We start from the raw sequence: 15,961 nt of genomic DNA on the forward strand, positions 1-15,961 counted from the left end.
AGGCTGTTGTCCTTTCTTAGGATCCTGGCCATGCGGAGGGGAGGAGCTCACAGCACATGCACAGCTCCTGGTGGCAGGGACCTGCGGGGAGGAGGCCTTAGTAGGGCCTGCCCGGAGCAGGGGCCCGCTGCTGGCCAGGGTGAGTGCACTGAGCCTTGCCCACCGGTGTGGGCTCAAAACCTCCACGAGGGCAGGATGTTAATAGCCATGGTCATGCCTGTGAGAGACTAAACAAGGCTTTTAAAATGAATTATTCTCAATCAGCCTTGAAATGGGGCCCCCCACATTGGCCTGCTTGGCCGTTTCCCAGATGAGATCCAGGGAACCACACTGTGCCCCTCGCACGCATGTTCTAGACAGACGGGCAAGAGGCCCCCTAAACTCTGGATCAGAGCATCCGCTGGAAGCTGCTTGATAAACTCTGCTCCGGGAGGTCGGACAGAGGCAGGGAACGCTCCAGGCCCCGGCCGCAAAATGGAAATGGACTCAAATCATTTTCTTGTCAGCCAGGATTTGAAAATCAATACCAAGCCGCCCTGATACATTCTTGCCCCTTTCTCTCCTTTTCCTGTGTCTGCTGAGGGTGATGATGGATTTCCTGGTCTGGGCAGCTGCGGAAATGAAATCCTTACACTGTCCTTGGTACCAGTGCACCCTGCCGACACCCAGCCCGGTGAGGCGACAGCGCTCCCCGGCTCTAGGCATCACACACGCGTGTCACCGCCTCTTCCCTCTGCTGGAAGGGGACTGAAGGCACATCTCCTGCTTCGTTGCCACCATCTGGAAGCTGGTGACAATCTTCCCCAGGACGCTGGAAGAAAGAATTGAAGGCAGGCATGGGACGGCTTCCATTCTGCCTTTGAATTACGTAGCTAGACAACTGGTACCACGCAGGACCCTCACTTATAGTCGCTGCCAGAGAATAGATTTGGGCATAGAACAAGTGCGTGCTCTCGGATGGCCACCCCAGAGCGTTTACTTAGGGGAGCCTTCGGAAGAAACGTATCCAACACTGTCCCCAGCCTGGATCCTGCATCCCCTTGGGCTCCCTGAGGTAGGGAGGTGTGTTTGGTAACCCCCCTTCTTTTTCTCACACCCAACAGTGAGTGCTGTGGGGTGATTGACAGGACAGGAGGGGGAAAGCAAGGAAGGGAGGGAGATAGTTTCCCGTCTGTCCACTCGTCACCCAGCCTTGATTTCATGCCATGCCCTATGCCCGACAGTGCGGTGGGTGCTGGAGACACAGCAGTGCCCAGAGACAGGTCCTGCCCTCAGGAGTTGATTGACAAGCTGGGGAGGGGACCAGCGATGTAAGCAAAGTAGGTGGAGTGCGTGGTTCTGCGCTGGGATAAGCACAGAGGGCTGGGAGCTCAAAGGTCGGGTGTCCAACTCCCCCAAGATTTTCTGAGAGAAGGTGATACTCCATTCCTGTGTGGGAGTGGGGGGTGGGTGGGAAAATTGGGCAGAGGGAACAAAGTGCGCCAAGTCTGAAGAGAAGTGACTGCCTAGTCCAGCAATCCTGGGTGGGTCAGTGCAGAGGAGGGTGGTGGGCCCTGAGGCCAGCGTGGTTCCTTGTCTGTATGTCATGAAGTGTCCCGCAGAAGCTGTGTGAAGGATCTGGGACATGGTCCTGGCAGCCAAGGGCCATCGGGTTTTTAGGCGGCGGAGAGACATGACCAGATAGGACGCTTAGCCCAGACCCTCTGACTGCACTAGGTACAGACGGGTTAAGGGAACAAGGCTCGATGCAGGGAGATATTAGGTGACGTCTGTGAAGGGAGATCCTGGCCTGGCCCAAGTGGGGGCCTGGGAATGGAGAGAATCCAGTGACTGCCCCTTGTCCCCACCTCAGCAGGCTTTAATGCAGGGGCCACACAGCTCTGCAGGGAAGGGCAGAAGATTCAAACCAGAAAGGGGCTATTTAATGGAGAAAGCTTTTCAATCTGGAGAAACTTTGAGGAAGGAAGGGGCTCTCCACGGCCCTCTGGGGAGCTCAGAAAAATCAGGAGAGACCTGCCCCAAACTGTGCAGTTGGGCAGTGAGGGGATGAGCCTCGAGCGTGGACACAGAGGCAGCTGGCACAGCCCATGCCCGATGCCTCGGCCCCAGGGCTTGACGGGCACGGGGAGATCCAAATATTTCAAAGCAGGGGCAAGACTTTGGAGAGCACAGTGGAATTCATTCATGAACTTACCAACTTGCTCCTGTTACCACAGTAACATCTCAAGGGTTTGCAGATCTGGGAGGAGAGAAAAAAAACAAGAAGAAAAGAAAAACCCCGAGTTACAGTACTCAAAGCAAATTAGGTCACTGTTACGAGTTATTAATTTTAATGCATTAAGAAAAGTGTGCAGTGGGGGGAGTGAAGGGTTTTAAAAAAAACACACAGTAAATGGGAAACAGCAAAAAGTACAACAATAATTATGCTGAAAGCAAAGTGAAGTGTTCCATAAAATGTAAGAAATGAACAAATTACACGCCCCTCTCCCCCCTGCCTCCAGTGTGGCTCCCCCACAGCCCTCTGATGCAATTAGGAGCTCACATTTCTCTTCTTTGTGCGTGCCGAGCGCTGTTACTTAAGCCAAGCTGAAACTCAGCTCTGAGAGGAAGCGCACAGGGCATTTTTCTGGGCTGAGTTATGTTTAGTGTGGAACTGCTGTCGGGCAAGTGTGCAATGTGATGAGGGGAACCGGAAGCCTTCGTGCCCAGGGGGACTCCGGGCAGGCTGGGCGTCGGGTTTCTGGGCCTGGTGCACTCGCCCTGGCAGCCTCCCTCCCCGATGGAGCTCTGAGCCTCCTGCCTGCAGAAGTGGGTCATGGGCTGCTGCAGCCTGAAGAGGCCTTGTGTGCTGTGTTCCGCCTGATTTGACTGCCCTTTCTGTTGCTGTTGCTTTTTAAATCTGTTTGTTTTCTCCCTGTTTGGTTTTGCTGTGCAATTTTGGAGGCAAGTCAGAAAAGCTGCCTTCCAGTTGGCGTCGCGTGTGGAACTGGCCTCCTTTATTCTGCCCACCGAAGGCCTCCCCTCACCCTGCCTCTCTTCCCGACACGCGCCCACACCTTTCCTCCTTCCACCCCCTGTCTGCATGGCATCCAGGCCCTTGGTGCGTTTCAGGCTTGCGGGGAGAAGATCGGACTCAGCTCTCCACAGTGGCTGCGTCACCTCCTGCGCCACCTCTCTGGACTTCACGGGCACTGGACACCCTGTCCTCCGGATAACTCCCTTCCCTTTGGCTTCTAAGACACATTTCTCACGTGTGCCTTTCTTCCTCTCTGACCGTGCGGTGCATCTGCCATTCTCTGAACCCTGCTCCCCACCCACATCCTTAAAAACTCCTAAGAGATCCATACATCTGAATTTGAACCCCCTCTCTGCTCCCCATTTTCTCTAGGTGACTTCATTCTTCCTCATTAATGTACCAATTAGGGATTTACTCCTGACACCCAAAACCATAATTTGGCCTTAACCTTTACCTAAGCTCAGAGGAACCCACTAGGGATCACCGTCCATGTAGCTCATAACTGCTCCAAAACTGTTTGTTTTAAAACTAAACTAAATCCCCCCCTCTCCTCGGTGGCCTCTCTCTTACTTTAACCCCTCCCCCCCAGCCAACAAATAAAGCAAAGCAAAGCAATATAAAAACAACTCTACTTCTCTTTTATCCCTTATTGCCATTAAAAGGCAGCATCTTCCAGCCGGGCGTGCGGTGAGGGGCCCCGAGTTTGCGTGTGGACAATACGTCTGCAAGAGCCCACAGTCCTGTCTGTCCTGTTGCTGCCACTGTGACGGCCATGGTCCCGGCCCCCATCCTCAGAAACAGTGTCGGTCTGCAGCGTCGCCCTCCCTAATCCATCCGCTACACTGATTTCTTTCCAAACCCCACACCCCATCAGGGCACCGCCTGCCTGTGGACCTGGCCTGGCTCCCCGTTGCCTAAACCGTGGAGTGGGGAGCATTTGAAGGCCCAGTGAAGCCTGGCCCCGCCCTCATTTCTGGCCACTCTTCCCACCCCGTGGTCTAGACTCACGCCCACTGCTCCCTGCATGCTCTGTGCCCCTCCACCTCAGAGCCTTTGTGCCTGACCTTCCCTCTGAAGGAATCCGTCCCATCTCTTCTCTGCCTAGCAAACTCCTGCTCATCCGCAAGGCCCCGAAAGCCCCCATGTGGGGTGAACCTCCCTGCCCTGGACTCCTGACGAACACTTTTCGTGGAGCACTTCTCACAGCCTTGTGTTCAACTCTTCACATTCCGACACCCCCGTGGGTTTCTCAACTCCTTGAGAGACACCATCTTTGAACCCTCACCCACCATGAGGAAGCTTTAATCTTTTATATTCCTTATGCATGTTTTATTTTCTTTCTCAGCTAAATTCTGCACGTATAAGTGGAAAAGTTCTAAGGTTTCATGATAACCTATTCGAGGCTGTAGATCCCAAAGAAGGCAGAGCTCAGTGGATTGAGAAGTGGAGGCGGTGGACATACTGCATGGGCGGTCTCGGCTGGGTGACAGGCTCTCCCCAAGGTCACTCACCCTGGGAAAGGAGAGGTTGAGATTTTGACACACGAGAGCTCCAGGTGGATGAGGCCGCACACGCCTGGGCCTGGCGCTCGTTACAGTGTGGCTGCAGGTTCAGAGGTCAGAGGGCAGGGAAAAACACTGACGTTCTGGTTTCTTTTCTACCCTATTGTTAAGTGGCTGTACAAAAAGGCTTATCTATGTTTTCCAAAAGTAGTAAAACTGTAAGCGGGGTCGAATCTCATAGAAGTCTGACAGATCTTATGCCTCTGTCTCATTGCTAAGTGGGAACAAATATAGTGGTGTATGTGACTGGGTAGAACATATAAATATATGAGTGCGTGCACATGCAACTATAAATTCAACAGGCATGTATTGAGTGATCACTGTGTGTGTACTTACGTGCATGTGTGTGTGCACACATGTGTGTACCTGTGTGCATGCAGATGTGTGTGTGCATGTGCATGCACGTGCACATGTGTGCATCTGTGTGTGTGTGTGTGTGCGTGCATGCACACCTGCTGCAGTGGGAGCTTCTTTGAGAAATTCATGTGACCTCACCTTATCTGGCTTTAGTACATTCTGGACACTGGGGAGGAGGCAGATTTTCTTCAGAAGCTAATTTACCTGGTGAGTGGAAAGCTGCGTTTTAATTGATCGTATCTTTCAAGATCTGAGTAACCTGTAATCTCGGCTCAGTTGTCAATATTTTCCTGGACGTCCCTCTGCTTTTCCCATGCCGGTGGGAAAAGTTCTGACACGGCTCTGGGTGGAAGGGAAGAGCAGCCCAGGGTACTAATCGGCTTTTGATGTTTGCCTCACTTTTCCTACACCCTCTCTCAAATCCACTCAAACTCGGGAAGATCCATAGTGCTTAGGAAAACTCCTGACCGAGACAACTCTGTCCCCTTCCTTCGTTTCTTTTCCCCCGACCCTCTTTCGTATTCAGAAGCCACCCAAACATCCGAGTTTTCCATGATTCTTGGCTGTGCACAGCGTCGCAACCAGGGTGGGACAGAGGTTCTCCCCAGAGACTTTGCAGCTCCTTCCAGGCCTGTGCCAGATGGTCTCCTTCACACTCCCAGGCATGACTCTGGCAACGAGTCACTGGGGCAGCAATGGTGACAGTGGAGGGCCTTCTGTGGGGATCAAGGGGACATGCAGAGATATGAGTTAAGTGCACAGCTCCTCATGGGTGTCTCTCAGCAGTCCCGAGAGCCAGGGCTCCACCTGGGCAGGACTGGGAGGCCGGCTGTGCAGAGAAGGAAATGCTCAAGGGAATGTAACGAACTTCGATGGCGACGTTGGGTGCTGTGTTAGGAGAGGAGCCTGGGAACGCACAGGGGCAGCAGGTGGGGAGAGGACGGGGCGGGCCCTCCTGGGGAAGCTGCTGTTCCCACCACTGCCAGGGCCTCAGCCAGGGAGCACTGGAGGAGACGGAGGGTGGGAGGGCACACGAGGGGATTTGAATACTTTCCCTGGTGGTGACTCTGGGACGTTGGCTGTCACCGGCCCCATGGAGAGTGAAGATGGGCCTTCGCCAGCAGGAAGACGTAGAGCCAAGGCGGCGAGGGCAGACCGGGCGCGCTCCCGGCCACTGACATCTGCTCCCCAGCTCAGCCCTCGTGCAGAGCTCAGCTCGGGCCCCACAGCCTCTTCTATTGAATCCATAAATCAGCCCCGTGCGACTCGGGCGGCCTCGGTGACCCCACGCCTGTGACGCGGGCAGCCGCTGCATTTTCCTGCTCTACACTTTACCCTTTTTATTTCCAGGCCCCCGTCACTGACTTGTGTGCTGGAGAGAGGCCTCCGCCTGGCGGCCTCATCACAGGCCTGTGACCCCTGTCACCTTTCAGGACACACGCGAGCATGTGCGGTAGATCCCAGCAGCTCCGACTGCTTGGGGAAAGGCAGGAGAGCCTTCGGTTAGCAGTGGGTTGTGAGGTGTGTGGCCGGGGGAGAGACTGCAGAGGCACATCCGCCAGACCTTTGAAAGGCTCTGGTCCTGTAGCCTCAGCCCTGGTCTTGCCTGTGGAAGGAAGGAGCTGGGATGGGAACACAGACCTTTCCCGACTATGTGCATCCCCTCCCCTTTTCCCTGAGAGCACAGCTCCTAGGAATTGTCTTTTTCCTTTCCTGTCCTCTTGACCACACTACACACATGCGCATACACACATACTACACACACACACACATGCATGCACACATGTGCAAACATCGCATGCACACATATGCACATGTGTGCATATATACACACACACAAACACATACTCAAGCGTGCACACACACACATTTGCCTCCTCCCCAGTGTCCAGAATGTACTAGCTTAGTGATGGGTCATAGGGGCTGAGGGAAAGAAGATGCCGTTGGGACTGCCACTCCAGTGTCTGGTTTGGACAAACGGGGAGTATGCAGGGGAAGAGTCACTCACAATAACTGGGATCATGTGAGGACGAGAAAGGTTGGGGAAAGCCGGGGAGCTCCTGCTTAGACACACTGAGCTGGAGTTGCTCATGGGGCCTCTCGGTAAAGATGTCCAGTAAATACTTGACTGTGTGGGACTGGAACTCAGGAGAGAAGCCTCCTCTGGGATTATGGACTGAACCTGGGCAGTACTCTCAAGGCATACCAACATTTAAGAAAGGGGTAAAGCCTGGCTGGCGTGGCTCAGCTGTTGAGTGTTGACCTAGGATCCAGGAGATCGTGGTTTGATTCTGGGGAGCTCTGTCCCCGGCAGGGTGTCTGCAGGAAGCAGCCGATCAACAACTCTCTCATCATTGATGTTTCTATCTCTCCCTCTCCCTCTCCGTTCCTCTCTCTGAAATCAATAAAAATATATATATGTATAAAAGAAAGGGGTAAAAAAAAAAAAAGAAACGTCCGCAAGGCTAACTGGGGAGATAAGAGGAAACCAAGGGAGTGTGATATTACAGAAGCCAAGGCAAAAACGACTCACTGGGGTAGCACCGATTCTGACATAGAGATGGACCAGGGGCTGTTAGAATCCAGAGTATAAGGCCATTAAATCTCAGAGAAAGGCGGTTAGGAGGAAGGGGAGACCTGGACCCCAGGATGCTGTGGGTTGATAAAGGGTTGGGGGTGAGAAATGGGGACAGTGAATGTTGACAGCTCTTTCAAGAAATCTGCTAGTAACTAGAGAGGAGAATATGGGGAGGTAGAGGAATTCAGGATGGAGGGAGGGTGGTGGTGTTGCTGTGTTATTTGCTTTTAAGGTGGAAGAGAATTGAACATATTTTGATTCTATGAGGAAGGAGAGGGTAAAATTGACAAGACAAGGGCCCTGGGAGTGGGAGGGAAGAGAGTTGGCAGCGCAGGTGGAGGGGTGAGCCCTGTATGGCCTCGGTCCACTCTTCTCATGTACCAGGAGGGAAGGTGGGAGCGTGAGGACCCATGAAGTCAAGTTGGTGGTTCGGAAACAAGACTTTGAGAAAACACTTGTCTGTTGACCTCTGTTTTCTCCGGGAAGTAGGGAGAGGTTATCTGCCGGAGTGGGAGCTACCTGAGTGGTGATGTTAAGACGCATGGGGAGGTCTGTGGAAACAGCAGGCAGATCGAGCACAAAGGCACAGAGGCGGTGGAGATGGGGTGAAGGGGCCAGTTGAGGCTGCAGATTTATATAAAACTGGACCCAACTTGAGAGTTGGGGAAAATCTGCCCGGCAACTCCCAGCATCCCAGAATTGGGCATAGGGAAGGTAGACCTTGAAGGGACCTGGGGTTGGGTTTTCTAGGAAGGCGAGATGTAAGGACAAGGGGTATGGCCATGGGTAAAGAGGTGGGCCTGGGGTCTGAGCTGCAGAGGGAATAACATGAATGTGCAGGGCCTGTAGGATAGAGAAACGGTAAGGGGGCGAAAGAGGGGAGGTTCAGTGATGCCCAAGAACGTATCTGTCTTAAAACATATTCTGAGAAATGGCCAAGTAAGATCAGGAAAATTAGGAAACTGTGAGCAGGGAATAAAGTACCTAAATGTATTTTTTTCAGAAGAAAGAGGCCATAGCACTGCCCTATAAAAAAAAAACGAAACAAAAAAACCTGAATGCTGGTAGTGTTTCTTCCCATGAAGACTTCTTTAACTGACTCCTCAACCCAGATCAAACACGTTAATTCCACAGTGAAGCGGAGAACTTTGCCTCAGCAGGGATTTAACTCTGCGTCCGCTCATCAGCGCAATGATTTGATAGCATTATTACCGCACCGTGCATTTATCTCTGTCCAATCGATAGGTCTCTTGGGGTCTACAGATGCATCTCATAGTGATAAAAAAGGCATTTTACAGGTGGAATCAGTGGTGGGAGTGCCTGTCAGGCCATGTAAAGGCAGGAAAGTGTGGTAGCCGAGAGCATGAATTTGGGGATCAAGTTCCTAACCCAGCCACTTATTTGTCAGTTCAACTTTAGGAAAGTTATTTAATCTTTCGGAGCTTTCATCTGTACAATAGGCAGAGTGATAAGTGCTTCATGGGAGTGATATGAAGATTAAATGATACAATTAAATGATGAAGTTAAATGATACAATTATAAACACATTTAGCATCATGTCAGACGTAGTAATTGTTCAATACATGATGATCAGTGATAATAATGGTATTGATTGATATTCCTTAAAGCGGAAGGACAAGTTACACCCCAGACACCTCTCTGTCTGTCAGCATCATGCCTGCCTTTGCCTTTGCCAGCTAAGCCCATGCCCAGGCCGTCTTCCAGCAGCTCCCCCCATCCTCTTAGGAGCCCTTAAACTAAAAAGTTCTTAGCACCTACTCTGCAAGTCATGTGTTGCTATTTGGCTCCTATCGGGGAACGTGCTTTTCTCCAGGCCACAGCTGACTGTCTAAGTTCAAAACCCTTCCGCACAACTGGCCTCACTGAACTGCAGCAGGTCCTCAGCCACTGAGCCCCGGCTGCAGGAACAGCCTGAGCTCGGCTCCATTGTCTGCTCCAGCCAGCAGCTCAGCGCGCCACGCCTGTGCCCAGGCCTTGGTGGCGGCTCGATGTCAAAGGCCTGGTTATCCATTTTTCTAATTGTTATTCTTCACCACGGCCAGAACTGCCAAGGTTTCAAGTGGCTTCCCTCCTCCGATCCGTAAACTTGCCCTTGGCTTATTGAGCCAGCCACACTAGTTCAACAGCCGTGACTTTAATTACTCCGCTGGAGCTACAGAGAAGCAAGTGAGGAAAGCAAGTGGCTGTGATCAGCGTTTAACCGAAGGGCCTGGCCCTCTCCAGTCTTAGGGGCAGAGACACTCATGGTGGCACCCTACCCCGTCCCCCATCACCAGGCTCTCTCACCCAGCACAGGAGCACCCACACGGAGGGGCCAGACTTACTGAGACCCACAGAGCCCCTTTGCCTCAATTCCACAAGTAACATATTTACTTACTACTTGGAAGGCGTGGGATCCTAAGTCGATGCTATAGAATTATACATCCTTCGATCTGTACCAATACCCCTCCATGCTCTCTAGTGCCATAGGAATGTCTTACAGGTCTGATTCCCACTCTCGCTAATGAACCAGACCAGGGAAGCCTCACACACACTCACCGCAGTCGGTTGGCAGTGGCTGCCTGGCACTCACTGTAGGGAAAGATGCTGGAAGGAGCTCTGTGCTTGATCGGTACTGTCTGCCATGGGCACAGGAAGGGAGATGGACACGCCTTTGCTCAGTGTTTGCCATCCCTACCTTAGATCACACATTTCTGGGAGGCGGGGAATGTATCCTTATAGTTCTCTTTGTAAATGCACCTAACGTATCTCGTGAGTTATTGATGATGATGGTAAAGAATGTTTATGAAAAAATATAATAATTTAACCAGTTAGCAAAAATCTGATGATTGCCCTCCTTACCGTGAGCTTGCTCACTGCTCTGTTAGAGGTTAAGCAACTCCGCTTCCAGAGATTTCACTCCCCACACTAGCACCACTTGCAGCCGGAGCCCTGTCATGAATATTAGACACCAAGTTGTCAAAATAAGTGAAGGGAACAGTTTTGTGGTTTGGCAAATTCTGCTCTTCTATTAGATCGTGTTTATTTGCTCACTCACAATTCACTAGATGTCCCCGGCATCCAGCTGTGTGTTGCAGGCTCAGCTGGACTCACACAGGGGAGAGGGAACAGCATTATGAGCAAATGAATGGCAAATATTCCTTTTTCCCTGGTAACATTCATCCCCCTTAAGTTGTGTGTTCTTCAGCAGCTATACCATGGGTCTGTGTCTTCCCTCAGAGAGGGGTATATATCATCATGTGCTAGCTTCATGTTTCTGAGAACACAGAAAACCAGGTTCCTGGATAGCAATAAATGTGCCAGAGATCAGTGTGGAGTCTTACGAAGCTCAGCTTGGGGAGATGAGTTACAGAATCTGAATTCTGCCATGTCCCCGTGAGCTGTATAATAACATACCAAGTGAAATAGTTTAGCAATTGCCAGAGGCACAGGCAGAATGTGTACCAGGGACACAGGTGGGCTGCAGGGAGTTCTAAACACCCCACTGCTTCTCTCATCCCATATTCCAGAAACTTCACCCTGACCCTGAAGTCCATCCCCAAGCACAGGAAACCAGTGGGGGGCACAAAACTGAGTATCTCTTGCCAGCAGAAATTGTAGCAACCACCTCAAATCTCTTCCTGGGACCTATATTACTCCGTCATTACTCAGTACCCATAAAACTTACATCTGTAGGGTGACCCACTGTTCCTGCAGGAGCAGCTGTGGGAGAAGCCCCACCTCCCTCTGATTATGGCCTGTGGTTGAAGCCTCCAGCATAAGGAGACCCTGGGATGCTGGGCCAGGCGTAGTTACCTATCTGAACCTTCAATTTCTTTTTACAAGTATGAAAATGAGAGGGTTGGGCCAGGTGATCGCCAGTGTTCTTTCTAGCTCCAAAATTTCTATCCAAGACCTAAATTCATATTCAGTAAAATTCTGACTAGCATTCATCCCACAGTTGGAATCTCCCGTCCTGTGATCTGTATTAGTAACTGGTTTTTTATTTTATTATTTTAATGAAGAAGGGAAATGTCTTCTGCAATTAAACCTCACAGCCTGGCTTTCTACACTGATCTGTTAAGTTTAATCTAATCATCGTCTTGGGGAATTATTTAGGAGTATCCGTCTCCCTCACATGCCTGTTCTGCCCTTGATAAGACGTGGTCTTCGTGAGTGGTTCTCCAAGTGTGGTCCCAGGACCAGCAGCATCAACATCACCTAGGAATTTATAAGAAATGCAGGTTTGGTGCCAGCCCCTCAAGGTTGACTTTATCTTTATTACCCACTCAGAGCATCAGGCGACTATAATTCGTCAGTAGGTGTGGAAATGCTGTGAAAGGTTGAGTCCATTTCACATGGGATCAGACTTTTATTCATTCATTCATTCAGTTTACAAATCTCATTTATCATCCATTCGTGACAGACACAGTTCTAGGGCTAAAGAATGACACACGAGGAAGACAGATGAGGCCCTCGTGCCGTGGAGCCAAACTCCTTATTAGATCCTTCATGGAACCTTTTGATGTTTGCAAACAATTGTATGATCCATTTTGAGATTAGAGTCAGGTCTCTCAAAAGGATGGGAAAATGTGAAATGCTTTTACCTATGAAGAGTAAGGTTGGCTTATATCTGGTGTGACAAGGAATGAGTTGACTACAATGTGACTAAAGCAATATGAGTCACCAGGAGAGACCATAGGAAGAGATTTAACACTTGTCCAGCTGGGCCTTGCTTTGATGGGGCAGGAGACATGGATGGATGGGACACTAGGTCTCACCCAGCTTGTAATAGCAGAGTTCTACCCTCTTCGTCCGAGTCAACTGTCCTGGCTTGTCTCGCACAAAACTGTATTCTCTGCAGAGGAAAGCAAAGCATGTAACTCCCAAGCTCTTTTCTAGAATCATAATTGGCCAAATCTCTACCATCTGAGATTTGGGACCAATAAGAACAGACAAATGTTCACCAGGTGGATGGACTCCAAGAAAAAATTTTAGAGTTGAAGTTTTAGTCTTCAGCCACTATCATTGACAAGCAGCTTTTTTTTTTTTTTTTTAAATCCAGAGCTAAAATTCAATTTCCTAAATTTTATGAAAAGAAATGAAAAATATCCCTGGGTGGAAAGACTGGCTCAAGAGAGATTTTGGACTTCAAAACCCTCAAAATCCTTTTAATGATTTAAGTGTAAAGGAACCAGAAACATACTGATGAAATTCCCCTTGATATCCACATGGTGCGTACAGATTCTGGAGGGAAGATTCCAGCAATGAAATCTGCTGTTATTTATCAAACCCAAACCATCTGAGATGCCTGGCGAACTCCAATATTGTCTAATCATATCTTTTTCATAACAGTCTCTTCTCCCCTAAGGCAGAAAGGGAAGGAAAGGCCTAATTAAGAAACATTGGTTTTTAAGGTCAGAGTCTTAGGGGGGTGTTGTTCGCGATGCTTGGGCTGACCCACAGATGTGCCGTGAATATACAAAATTAAAATGTTAATTGTCTAATCTTGTGCTACTTTTCAACATACACTTGGCAGCACTTGTTGCATGTTAAGTTCGAAAACAGTAAATTTCCAAGCTGTCATAATATTGAGGTCTCATGTGTATTGCTTACTCTGCATAATTAATTGGAAAGTGACAATTTGTACACTAAGATATTTTCATTCAAACATGAAAGTAAAAGTCTCAGCATCTTTGCCTCTGGCGGGCAGAGGGAAAGGGAAGTGGCAAATGCTCCCCAGGCATTTGTAAGCCTTCCTTTCCCCAAGGTTGGCTGACAAGGTCATCAGAGAATATACAGCTGTTCAGGCCTTGGCCCCTCCCTGCGGTTAACCCTGCCCACTGCTTTCCAAGTCTCATCCATTTTTTTTTTTTTTTTTTTTAAATATATCTTTATTGATTTCAGAGAGAAGAAGTGAGAGGGAGAGAGAAAGATAGAAACATCAATGATGGGCTGCCTCTTGCAAGTCCCCTACCTGGGATCAAGTCCACAACCTGGGCATGTGCCCTGACCAGGAATCAAACCACGATCTCCTGGATCCTAGGTGGATGCTCACTCGCTGAGCCACGCCATCTGGGCTCATCCATTCTTGAAGGTTGTCCCAACTAGGGTCAGCCCTCCAGTCTCCCTTCCTCTGAATCCTGGTGGCTCGGAGTCTATACACAAGGCGTCCTTGAGTTCAGTACTCTCTGTAATTCCTTCTGGCACTCACTGTGTTGGTAAACTGTTGGCAAATGGAAAGCAGGCTTCATAATTCTGTTCTTCCAAATCACTCTGCAGAATCCTGAGAATATAGTCCTGCTTATAGATACTCTTATTAGCTCGGCTGATGTAACAAACAACTCCAGAATCTCAGTGGCCTGCAGCAGACATATTTACCTGTCATGTATGTCACAGGTGGGCTGTGGGTCACCTTTGTCTCTGCCCCACAAGACTTCTCATTTTAGGGCCCCGGCTGAGGGAGTGGCACCTATCTGGGACATCCCTTTCTCACGACAGAAGGCAGAAATTGGCCAAACCACATCAAAGCATCTGCTCACACGTGGTGAGCATCCCTTTCACTCACATTCCATTAGCCAAAGCGAAGGCCAGTGCAAAGGGCAGGGAAGAAAACACCCCTGGAAGGAGCACTACAGGTCACATGGCAATGGAGGGGTTGGCAAAGTACAGTCTCTCCTAACCCGTTGTCCCTGCGCTCCAGATGGAGAGGGAGGACCTAGTCTTCATGAGCATGAATTGATGGCTGCCTAGTACCGTCTCCCCCTGAAGCCTGTGAACTGGTTCTGAGCACAGAGACGTCCTCTGCTCTGTGACCTTCACCACCAGTATGCATGCTCTGCTGCCAGGCCACTTCGGGTGCCTTTTTAGTCTATCCGCAGGTGATGGTCTCTTCCAAGCAGACTTAGGAAAAGGTACTTTTGCCTACAGAAAGCATTCTTTGGACTTCAAATAGCAGAAATGACTCCAGTTGATTAAAACCATCACAAATTTTGTTGATTAATGTAACCAGAAATCCAGAGTTAGGCACAGTGAATGCAGCCACGGGGTCTATTTTTTATCGTCTCAGTCCCTTCTTCCTCTGTGGGTTGTCTTCCCCCCAAGCCAGCCTCCTTGCTGGCAGTGAGGTAGCTGCCAACGGCAAGCCAGGCCGCGCGCTCCTGGGCTTGCATCCCATGGGAGAGAGTGTCTAGCACTCCGAGAGTGTGATAAGTTCCCCCACATCCTTCAGCATCTGCTCTGCATCTCATTGGTCTAACTAAGGTCACTAGCCCAGTTCCGAACTGATGACTGAGGGGGATAGATGGCCCTTAGACCAGTCCGGCTCATTCAGGAGGCCAGACATTTCCCTAAACAGTATTGTTATCAGTGGAAACATAGAATGTACCTGGGGGAGTGAACCCCATTTCCCAACCACATTTGGAAAATCTGGTATCACCTGCAGTCACCATTAAGGATATGGAAAGATGGGAGAGATGAGTCCAGCCTCCCCAGCCCCTGCCCCCGGAGGTAGAAAACAGCAGCTTCTGATCTCTGGGTGGTGATGCCAGAGGTACATTCTCAATCCCACCTGCTTGCCAGGCAACTCCTGTTAACTAAATTTGCTTGGCTGAGAGCCTTTTTGAGGGAGCCGATGTTTCCCTAAGGTGTTGCCTCTCTTGCCTGCTCTGACTGAGTGGTGCACCCCAGATGGCAGGACTCAGCACCCCCCAGTGTGTTATCACGATAAAACAGTATTGGTCGTTATGATGAATGCAGCTAATCACTAGGTTCTATTATCGCATCAAGTCTCTCTTGGCTACACTTCACCTGCGGTGCTGGTGGGAACTTAGAGAGGGAGGCTGGTAATTAGGTGGATACAGCAGGAGGCTTAGTGGTGCCTCACATTGAAACAAAGGCCCTGGAAACGTAACGATGGCAGGGGCAGGAGAGGGCGGGGAGGGAAGCTGCGCCCAGGCACATGTGGGCAGCACCCTTAGGTGCGCAGAGCCATGCCGGGCCAGGTGAGCTTGCTTCTTGGAGGGAGATGGTGAGCACATCTCCAGGGACAGCGGCTGTGCTGCTGACTACATGTGCTTTTGTCCTACCTGGTGTTTCTAAAAGGAGAGCTGGTCTCCAGAGTGACCTTCTGGAAGCCTGACTCACTTCATCCAGGCTTCCTGACTTAGCCTGGCTCTGGCCAGGGGCCTGAACAATGGTTTGGACTTCTGCTTAGGTGCCTGCACCTAGACGCAGCTCTCAGGGCTTCTCTCCCAGTCTCTAGAAGTTGTCCCATCTGCTGTTCTTATTAAAACATCCCACCATGAGCTGGGGGCCAGAAAAGGGAATTCCTTCACAAAAGTCCCCCTGACCCGCCCCACCTCCTACCCCTACCACTTCCTGGGGAGAAGAGAGGGGCAAACGGAGATCCCTTCTCTGGCCACCAGTGGCCAGCGAGGCCACGGAAGT

At 50.4% G+C, this 15,961-nt stretch overlaps 1 protein-coding gene across 1 annotated transcript in view; it reads left to right on the forward strand.

Annotated features, from left to right (window-relative positions):
• Nucleotides 1-15,961, forward strand: part of KIRREL3 (kirre like nephrin family adhesion molecule 3) — a 452,863-nt gene that overhangs the window by 62,790 nt on the left and 374,112 nt on the right. The gene's annotated exons all lie outside the window — the stretch shown is intronic.

Source organism: Miniopterus natalensis, chromosome 20 (genome assembly GCF_054644295.1).
Source record: "Miniopterus natalensis isolate mMinNat1 chromosome 20, mMinNat1.hap1, whole genome shotgun sequence".
NCBI classification, from domain to species: Eukaryota; Metazoa; Chordata; class Mammalia; order Chiroptera; family Miniopteridae; genus Miniopterus; species Miniopterus natalensis.